Here is an 8,707-nt window from a genome sequence, read left to right as displayed (position 1 = left end):
AGGGTTGGGGTCTAGACCAGAGGGGTGTGTGTGTGTGTGTGTGTATGCATACACACATAAAATATAAAAATGTTGACCCTATGAGCTCTCTCTCATCACAAGAATATTTTTCTTTTTATTGTATCTATATGAAATGATGGATGTTAGTTAAAGTTAGTGCAGCAATCATTTCACAATCTATATATGTCAAACCATTATACTACATACCTTAAACTCACACAGTGGTTGATGCTAATATAGCTCAATAAAATCAGAAAGAAAAATAATTACATACATTTCAAGGAAAAAGAAAAAATTTACAATGACCAGTTTTCTAAGCTAAATTCTCAGAGAAAAAGAACTGGAAGTCTTCATTTTCTCAGTAACTGGTATAATTATATATATTATATAAAATTATAATTCTATATATGCATACACACACATATATGTGGTTTCTTATTTCTTATTTGTTGTATCAGCAGCAGCAGCATTGCCACAGAACTTTAGATAGACATGGAAATTCTCAGATTCCAGATCTGATCAGACACTTTGGGTGTAGGCCTAGCCATTTGTGGTTTCACAATCTCCCTAGGTGATGCTGATATTTCCAAACCACTGAAATCTTTGTAGAAGGCTGTTGATATCAGGCCATATGGAATGATCTGGGAAGGCAAAGGATTTCATTTAACATGAATTAATAGTTATGTGCAGTTGCTTTAGTTAGGCAGTCACCTGCTTTGCTAGCCCATGTTATCCTTAATTAATTGGCAAGAAATGAACATATCTGCATGAAGATATTAGATGAATTTTTGTATAGTCAAGATATCAAATCTTAGTTACTTGCATAATAGAGGGGAACACAAAATCATTAGAAAAAAGCTAGCAACCATTACTATGTTTATTTGTTTGTAGAGTGTATTCTCTAATACATCAAATGTCTAATTTTCTGGCAAATCACAAAATAAGTAAATTAAGTAAAGCCATAAGAAAAACAGGGCAATCATATAATTTCTCATGAGCACCCCTTCTTAAATTCATCTGACTCTCTACTGGGGATCATATCTATTCTTCATCAGTGCTTCTCATTTTTGGATGCAAATTGTGATCTCCCAAGGGTACATTTAAAGCCAAAATAGCAGCAGTTGAGAGCAGTGGGTGTGGTGGGAGAGTGAATTGTTGGGGTGCATGAGTTCTCGTGAGCAGACAGGGTAGTGGGTGCTGCTCCCTTCTGAGCAGGGGCCAGAGCCAGCCCAGGATATCAAAGTGGGGAGCTTTAGAGGTCTTGGAGTTCTAGGAGCAGGAGCTGGAGGTGAGGGGCTATTGGAATGGTCTGGAACTCTCTCTTTTAAGTAGTCTGCCCTAGGAAAATAACTCTTATTCCTCAAAGTTGACCCATTCCTGAAAGGCAGCCTTAATAAATTGGTTCCTGTGGCTACTGAGACAAACAGCATTTATGATTCAAACGAACCTCTGGAAGTCTATCTGAAGAGAAGCTAGTGGAATTTAATTTCTTCAGAACTCTAATTGCTCCTGAGGCAGACCTTCCCGTGTGTCCTCAGGCCGGGGCCTGCCAGTGTCCTGGCTCCTTCGTGAGGACAAGGACATGTGGCAGTGAAGTTAGTTCTTGCATCATCTATAGGTTTTTGGAAATTGCAACTTTAAACAAAATAACAAATATCCAAAACAAATTCTTAAATAACATCATTTTGTTCAACCTAGTCCAGGGTTTTTTATCCTCATCAAGGTTATGATGAAATTATATTGAGTAAAATGACATTATTCAAGGACCTGCTGTACACCCAGAAGAACATGGATCTGTGGGATAAGCTCTGCAGAGGGAGAGCCTGGAATAGAAGATCATGTATGAACAGCTTCAGGTGAAATGCCTGGTACTGGGGAGACCATGCAGGGGTTTGATGGGATCATAACACAGATGATGGGGCGGCTCAAAAACAGAAGGAGCTTGAAAAAGTTGAAATTCGGAAGGTTCCAAAAGAAAAGGATCAACTTCATACACACTTCATGGATAAAACTGTCTCTGATCTTTTCAAGAAAGCTAAGAAACAGAAGGTGATGGAAGTTAATGGCCAGAATGAAGAATTGCTGAAGTATCATGCTGAGGAATACATATTAAAAATCAAGAACCAGAGATACCGAGTACTGAGGTCTGCACAGAGAAACTCAATCTAAAAGCACTCAATCTAAATCACCCACGTCTGGACCGTGCTCAGGTGGAGTTCGTCCAGGCAAGCCCGATAAAGGGGCATCTATGCATCTGTCTTAGTCACTCAGGATGCCTATAACAAAGCACCATAGACTGGGTGGCTTAAAACAGTGGCTCATAGTTCTGGAAGCTGGAAGTCTGACATCAGTGTGCCAGCATGGCTGGATTCTGGTGAGAACCCTCTTCTCTGTTGCAGACGGAAGTTATTTTTTTTTTAAGATTTATTTTTATTTTATGCTTACAAGATCTGGGGTACAGGCCAGAGGTGTGGGGCAGTGAGAGAATTCACCGGAGACAGAGTGGGGAACAGAACAGGCAGATCAACCCAAGTACACTGCCGAGGGGAGCAGCGGGCGAGTCAGGAGAGGTCTGCTGCGCCATGTGGGTAGCTCCCTGGCTACCTGTGGACAGCTTCACAGCACTGCACTCAACCCGCTGCACCACGGGGGAGGGGTGGCTTCAGACTGAACAGTTTTAATTGGCACCTCCCTGGAAGAGGGAGGGAGAGAGAGATCGTGCTAGCTGGAGAGTAAGCTTGCTTTCCTGCAACTCATAAGGACTCTAACCCCTTTAATTGGGGCTCCATCCCCATGATCACATCTAATGCTAATTACCCCCCACTTGCCCCACCTTTACCACCTTCTGGAGTAGGCTATCAATATATGAATTTTGTGGGGGCACAAACATTCAGTCTGTAACAGGATCCATTTGTTGGAGAAGGTCATAAAGCAGATTACAGAAGAGCAGGAGAATCTGATGATTTCAGAGGTGGGACATGGGATGTGGAGTCACGGACCAGCACTCTCTTCCTCCTGCGGCATGTCTGTCCATGCATCCTTGCCACCGGTCTGTAAGCAGACCTTGACTTCATCGCTGCTATATTTTCTTTTAGCAGAAACTGAAGGGATCCTGAAAAAAATGATCACAATGGAAATTTAAATATAAGATTGAAATTTGACTTCTGAAGATGACTTTTTCATGCTCTATTTAGCTTATTAAATGTTGATGTTAATCTTTAAAAAAACACAATGGCAAAAAAAAAAGGCACACAATTCAGAGAAAAATGAAAATATTTAGTTTTTTCCTTTAAGCCTTGTCTTCATGAAAGTTGCCTTTTAAAAAAACCAACATCTACCTTCTCTTTAGGGGTCTTATTTGAATCAGACTTGAAAACATCCTTTGATGTAAGATTTATTTTTCAGTAGACAGTGTTTTACATATAGAAGACTGCATAGGAAGGGGACATTTTGCATAATATTTAATTAGTGGCTGTTTGCCTGGTGAAGCCTTATGTGACCCATGAAGTAATCAAAATAATTACGGGCACAAATTGCATGTGCAAAATTGAGACTCGGTAGGTGTCCTCATCCACTCTGCTTATACCCCAGGGAACTGCTTGTTTCTGACAATAGGGTTATCTGAAGACAGGAATGTGCAGTGCTGGCTTGCTTGCCTTTTGCTTCAGTGCTTTTCTTTCAAGCAGCTGAGAGATTTTTTTTAAAAATTAAAGAACCCCACAATAGCAGAGGAAGGGAAACCGAGTCGCAAGAGTGCCTTTTGAGCTACCAGCTAAAGCATTTATTGCCTTCACCACTCACTTGCACGAGTCATGGCTGATCTTTTATTATTCAAGAGTCTCTCTTCCCATTAAACTGCAGGTTCCCAGAGGTTGGGGCCGGGCCTTCTCTCTCTTCCATACTTCCTGTGGTACTTCCTCTGATGTTGGGGATGTGGCAGGTACTCACTTAGTAAAGGTCTGGAGAATTTACTGAAGATGATGTTTTGAAGTGTTTGTCTTGCATTTCTCCACTCATAATCCATTCCTTTGTTTACTTGAGGCACTCTCCTACCTCTTAGGATGATTACAAGAGGGGTGCAAAGAGAAAGAAAGAGTTTAAATCCCAGGTTGGATATTTAAAACAGTATTTTTGATTCTGCATAAGATAAGAAGATCTTTGTTAAAAGAGGAAAAGGAATCTGAATCCCCTTACTCCTTGATATGTCACTCACTTTATATGTCACTCACTGATATATCAAGAGTGAATTAAAGCATAAAGATTTTTCCAGGAGTTGGAGCTCCTCCTCATTGCTTAGGACAGGGAGGGCCCAAGTCTTGATGTCCAGGCAGAGCATAATTTGTTGAGGAAGTGGAAAATCCACAGTCTACCCCTCAAGCCTGGGGGCATAGGACAAGAGGGAGGTGTGAGGAAATTGAGAAAAGGGTGAGACACGCAGGTTCTAATTACCTTTCTTGGCTTGAGCCCCGGAGATGGGACAGGTGTGTGTGTGTAACACCAGCATGTGCACCACACTCAATAGTTTTGTGATTTGGATGGGCCTAAATGGACCAAGCTTTGTTGGAAAAAGAGAAGTTTATTATTTGCAGATCATTGAGACAAAGAATGTGAATTCCACCTCAGACTTCCCAGGTCCAGCTGGAAAGGGTCTTTAAGGAGGAATAAGCATAGAAGGGAGACAAAAGAGTTTTTGTGATTGGATGTTGGTAGCATTGGGCATTGCTGGTCATCTGTGTCCTCTAAGCATGCTCAGATGGTGTTCGGGCTTCCACACATTGCATGTTAGAAATGGCAGCTCAGCTCCTTCCTTAGGTGGAGGTGATGATGGTGTGACGATGGTGGAGATAATGATGATATTGTGAATTTAGCCTCAGGAACTAAAGGACTACACACATGTGTCTGTTTTTTTTTTTTTTTTTTTAAATATTAAATTTTATTTTTATATTCCCCCATACAATTGCAAACGCCCCATTCTGACCCCAATCCTTCCCCTCCCGCCCCCCACCCCCCAAAAAGTGTCTCTGGTTCATAGTTTTTTGTTGATTTTGATTTTCACTTTCTTATATTCATTTTCCTGGTCCCTTATTTAAGTTTTCTAGATTCCTGCTATGAGTGAGACCATCCGGTATTTTTCTTTTTCTTTTTGGCTTATTTCGCTGAGCATGATCCCTTCCAGTGCCATCCATGTTGCTGCAAATTGCATGTGTTTATCTTTTTTGAATGCTGAGTAATATTCCATGGTATATATGTACCACATCTTCTTGATCCAGTCATCTATTTTTGGGCATTTGGGTTGTTTCCAAAGCTTAGCTATTGTAAACAGTGCTGCTATAAACATAGGAGTGCAGGTGCTCTTTGGAATTGATGTTTCTGTGTCCTTTGGGTAAATACCTAGGAGTGGAATTGCTGGATCATATGGAAGCTCTATGTTTAGTAGGTCCAGAAATCTCCACACAGCTCTCCATAGTGGTTGGACCAGTTTGCACTCCCACCAACAGTGCACAAGAGTTCCTTTTTCTCCACACCCTCGCCAACATTTGTTGTTGCTAGTTTTTTTAATATGTGCCATTCTCAATGGTGTGAGATGGTATCTCATGGTAGTTTTGATTTGCATTTCCCTGATTACAAGTGATGTTGAACATTTTTTCATATGTCTGTTGGCCATTTGCATTTCCTCTTCAGAGAAGTTTCTTTTTAGCTCTTCTGCCCATTTTTTGACTGGATTATTTTCTTTGTTGTTGCTGAGTCTCATCAGCTCTTTGCAGATTTTTGTGATCAGTCCTTTATCATTAGTGTTGGGTGCAAAAATGTTCTCCCAGTTGGTGGGGTTTCTCTTTGTTTTTGTTATTGTCTCTTTTGCTGTGCAGAAGCTCTTTAATTTGATGTAGTCCCAGCTGTTTATCTTTCTCTTCACTATCACTGCTTTGGGTGATGTGTCTGTAAAGATGTCTTTGATGTGCAAATCCCGTAGTGTTTCGCCTATATTTCCTTCTATGTATTTTATGGTTTCAGGTCTTATGTCTAGTTCTTTAATCCATTTTGAGTTGATTTTTGTGTGTGGTGTGAGGTAGTGGTCAAGCTTCATTCTTTTGCAAGTAGCGACCCAGTTTTCCCAGCACCATTTATTGAACAAACTTTCTTTGCTCCAATGCATAGTCTTTGCTCCTTTGTCCAAGATTAGTTGACCATAAATCTGTGGGTTTATTTCTGGATTTTCTATTCGATTCCATTGGTCTGTATGTCTGTTCTTGTTCCAATACCATGCAGTTTTGATGATTATGGCTTTGTAGTATAGTTTGAAGTCTGGGAGTGTGATGCCTCCATTTCCTTCTTTTTTTTTCAGTAGAGCTTTGGCTATTCGGGGTTTTTGGTGATTCCATATGAATTTCATCAATAATTGTTCTATTTCTTTGAAGAATGCCATTGAGATTTTGATTGGAATAGCATTGAATCTGTATATTGCTTTTGGTAGGATGGCCATTTTAATAATGTTTATTCTTCCAATCCATGAGCAGGGGATGTCTTTCCATTTCTTTGTGTCTTCTTCTATTTCTTTTAACAGTGTTTTATAGTTTTCTTTGTATAGGTCCTTTACCTCTTTTGTTAGATTTATTCCCAAATATTTGATTTTTTTTGTTTCGATAATAAAAGGGGTGGTTTTTTTGATTTCTTCTTCTTCAGATTTATTGTTTGTGTATAGGAAGGCTACTGACTTTTGCGTGTTGATTTTGTATCCTGCCACTTTACTGAATTGATTGATGAGTTGAATTAGTTTTTCTGTGGAGATTTTGGGGTTCTCTATGTATATTATCATATCATCTGCAAATAGTGATAGTTTGACTTCTTCTTTTCCTATTTGGATTCCTTGGATGTCTTTCTCTTGTCTTATTGCTCTGGCTAGGACTTCCAGTATTATATTGAAAAGCAGTGGTGAGAGTGGACATCCTTGTCTTGTTCCAGATCTTAATGGAATTGCTTTCAGCTTTTCACCATTGAGAATGATACTGGCTGTTGGCTTCTCATAGATGGCCTTTATGATGTTGAGGTATGTTCCTTGTATCCCAAGAATTTCAAGGGCTTTTATCATGAATGGGTGTTGCACTTTGTCGAAAGCTTTCTCAGCATCTATTGATATTATCATATGGTTTTTATATTTCTTTTTGTTGATGTGTTGGATAACGTTGATTGATTTTCGGATGTTAAACCATCCTTGTGCCCCTGGAATGAATCCAACTTGGTCGTGGTGAATAATCTTATGGATACATTGTTGGATTCTGATAGCTAAAATTTTATTGAGGATTTTTGCATCAGTGTTCATTAGGGAGATTGGCCTATAGTTTTCCTTTTTTGTGTTGTCCTTATTCGGTTTTGGTATTAGTGTAATATTGGCTTCATAGAACGTGTTTGGTATTGTCCCTTCCTTCTCAATTTTTTGGAAGAGTTTGTGAAGGATAGGCACTAATTCGTCTCTGAATGTTTGGTAGAATTCATTTGTAAATCCATCAGGTCCTGGGCTTTTGTTTTTGGGGAGGTTTTTAATTACCATTTCAATTTCGCTGCTTGTAATTGGTCTGTTTAGGTGTTCTATTTCTTCTTTATCTAGCTTTGGGTGATTATAGAGTTGTAGGAATTTGTCCATCTCCTCTAGATTGTTGAACTTGTTTCCATATAACTGTTCATAGTAGTTACTGATTATTCTTTTGATTTCTGCTGTGTCCGTTGTGATTTCTCCTCTTTCATTTATGATTCTGTGTATTTGTGCTTTCTCCCTTTTTTCCTTTGTGAGCCTGGCTAGGGGTTTGTCTATTTTATTTATTTTTTCAAAGAACCAGCTCTTGGTTTCATTGATCTTTTGGATTGTTTTTTTAGTTTCAATTTCATTTATTTCTGCTTTGGTTTTTATTATTTCTTTTCTTCTACTGGTTCTGGGGTTTTTTTGTTGTTCTTTTTCTAGATCTTTGAGCTTCGAGATTAGGTTGTTTCTTTGAGTTCTTTCTTGTTTTTTGATGTGAGCTTCTATTGCTATATATTTTCCTCTTATTACTGCTTTTGCTGCATCCCATACATTTAGGATATTGGTGTCCTCCTTGTCATTCAATTCAAAGAATTTTTTAATTTCTTCTTTGATCTCCTCGTTAGTCCAGTGGTCTTCCAGTAGTGTGGCTTTTAATCTCCATGAGGTAGGATAGTTCCTTGCCTTCGTTTTATGATTTATTTCTAGTTTGATGCCTTCGTGGTCAGAAAAGATGGCTGGTATGATTTCAATCTTGGTGTATCTGTTGATGTTTGTCTTGTGCCCCAGTATGTGATCGATCCTGGAGAATGATCCGTGTGCGCTTGAGAAAAATGTGTACTCCGTTTTTTTTTGGGTTTAGTGTTCTATAGATGTCTGTTAAGCCCAAATGCTCTAGGTCCTTATTTAAAGCTTTAGTTTCTTTACTTATTTTTTGTCTTGTTGATCTATCCATTGTTGATAGTGGTGTGTTGAAGTCTCCCACTACATATGTGTTTTCTCTGATGTCTGTTTTCAGAGAGGACAACAGTTGTCTGATATATTTTGGTGCTCTTTCGTTTGGTGAGTATATGTTAATGAGTGTTATTTCTTCTTGAAGTATTGTCCCCTTAATCATAATGTAGTGACCATTGGGGTCTCTTTTTATTTTTTGAGTTTGAAGTCTGTTTTATCTGATATAAGTATAGCTGTTCC

This window comes from Talpa occidentalis, unplaced genomic scaffold, assembly GCF_014898055.3.
Source record: "Talpa occidentalis isolate TD23 unplaced genomic scaffold, MPIMG_talOcc4v2.1 talOcc4.3, whole genome shotgun sequence".
NCBI lineage: Eukaryota > Metazoa > Chordata > Mammalia > Eulipotyphla > Talpidae > Talpa > Talpa occidentalis.
The sequence above is the reverse complement of the archived record's forward strand: the minus strand, read 5'-3'. Positions refer to the sequence as shown.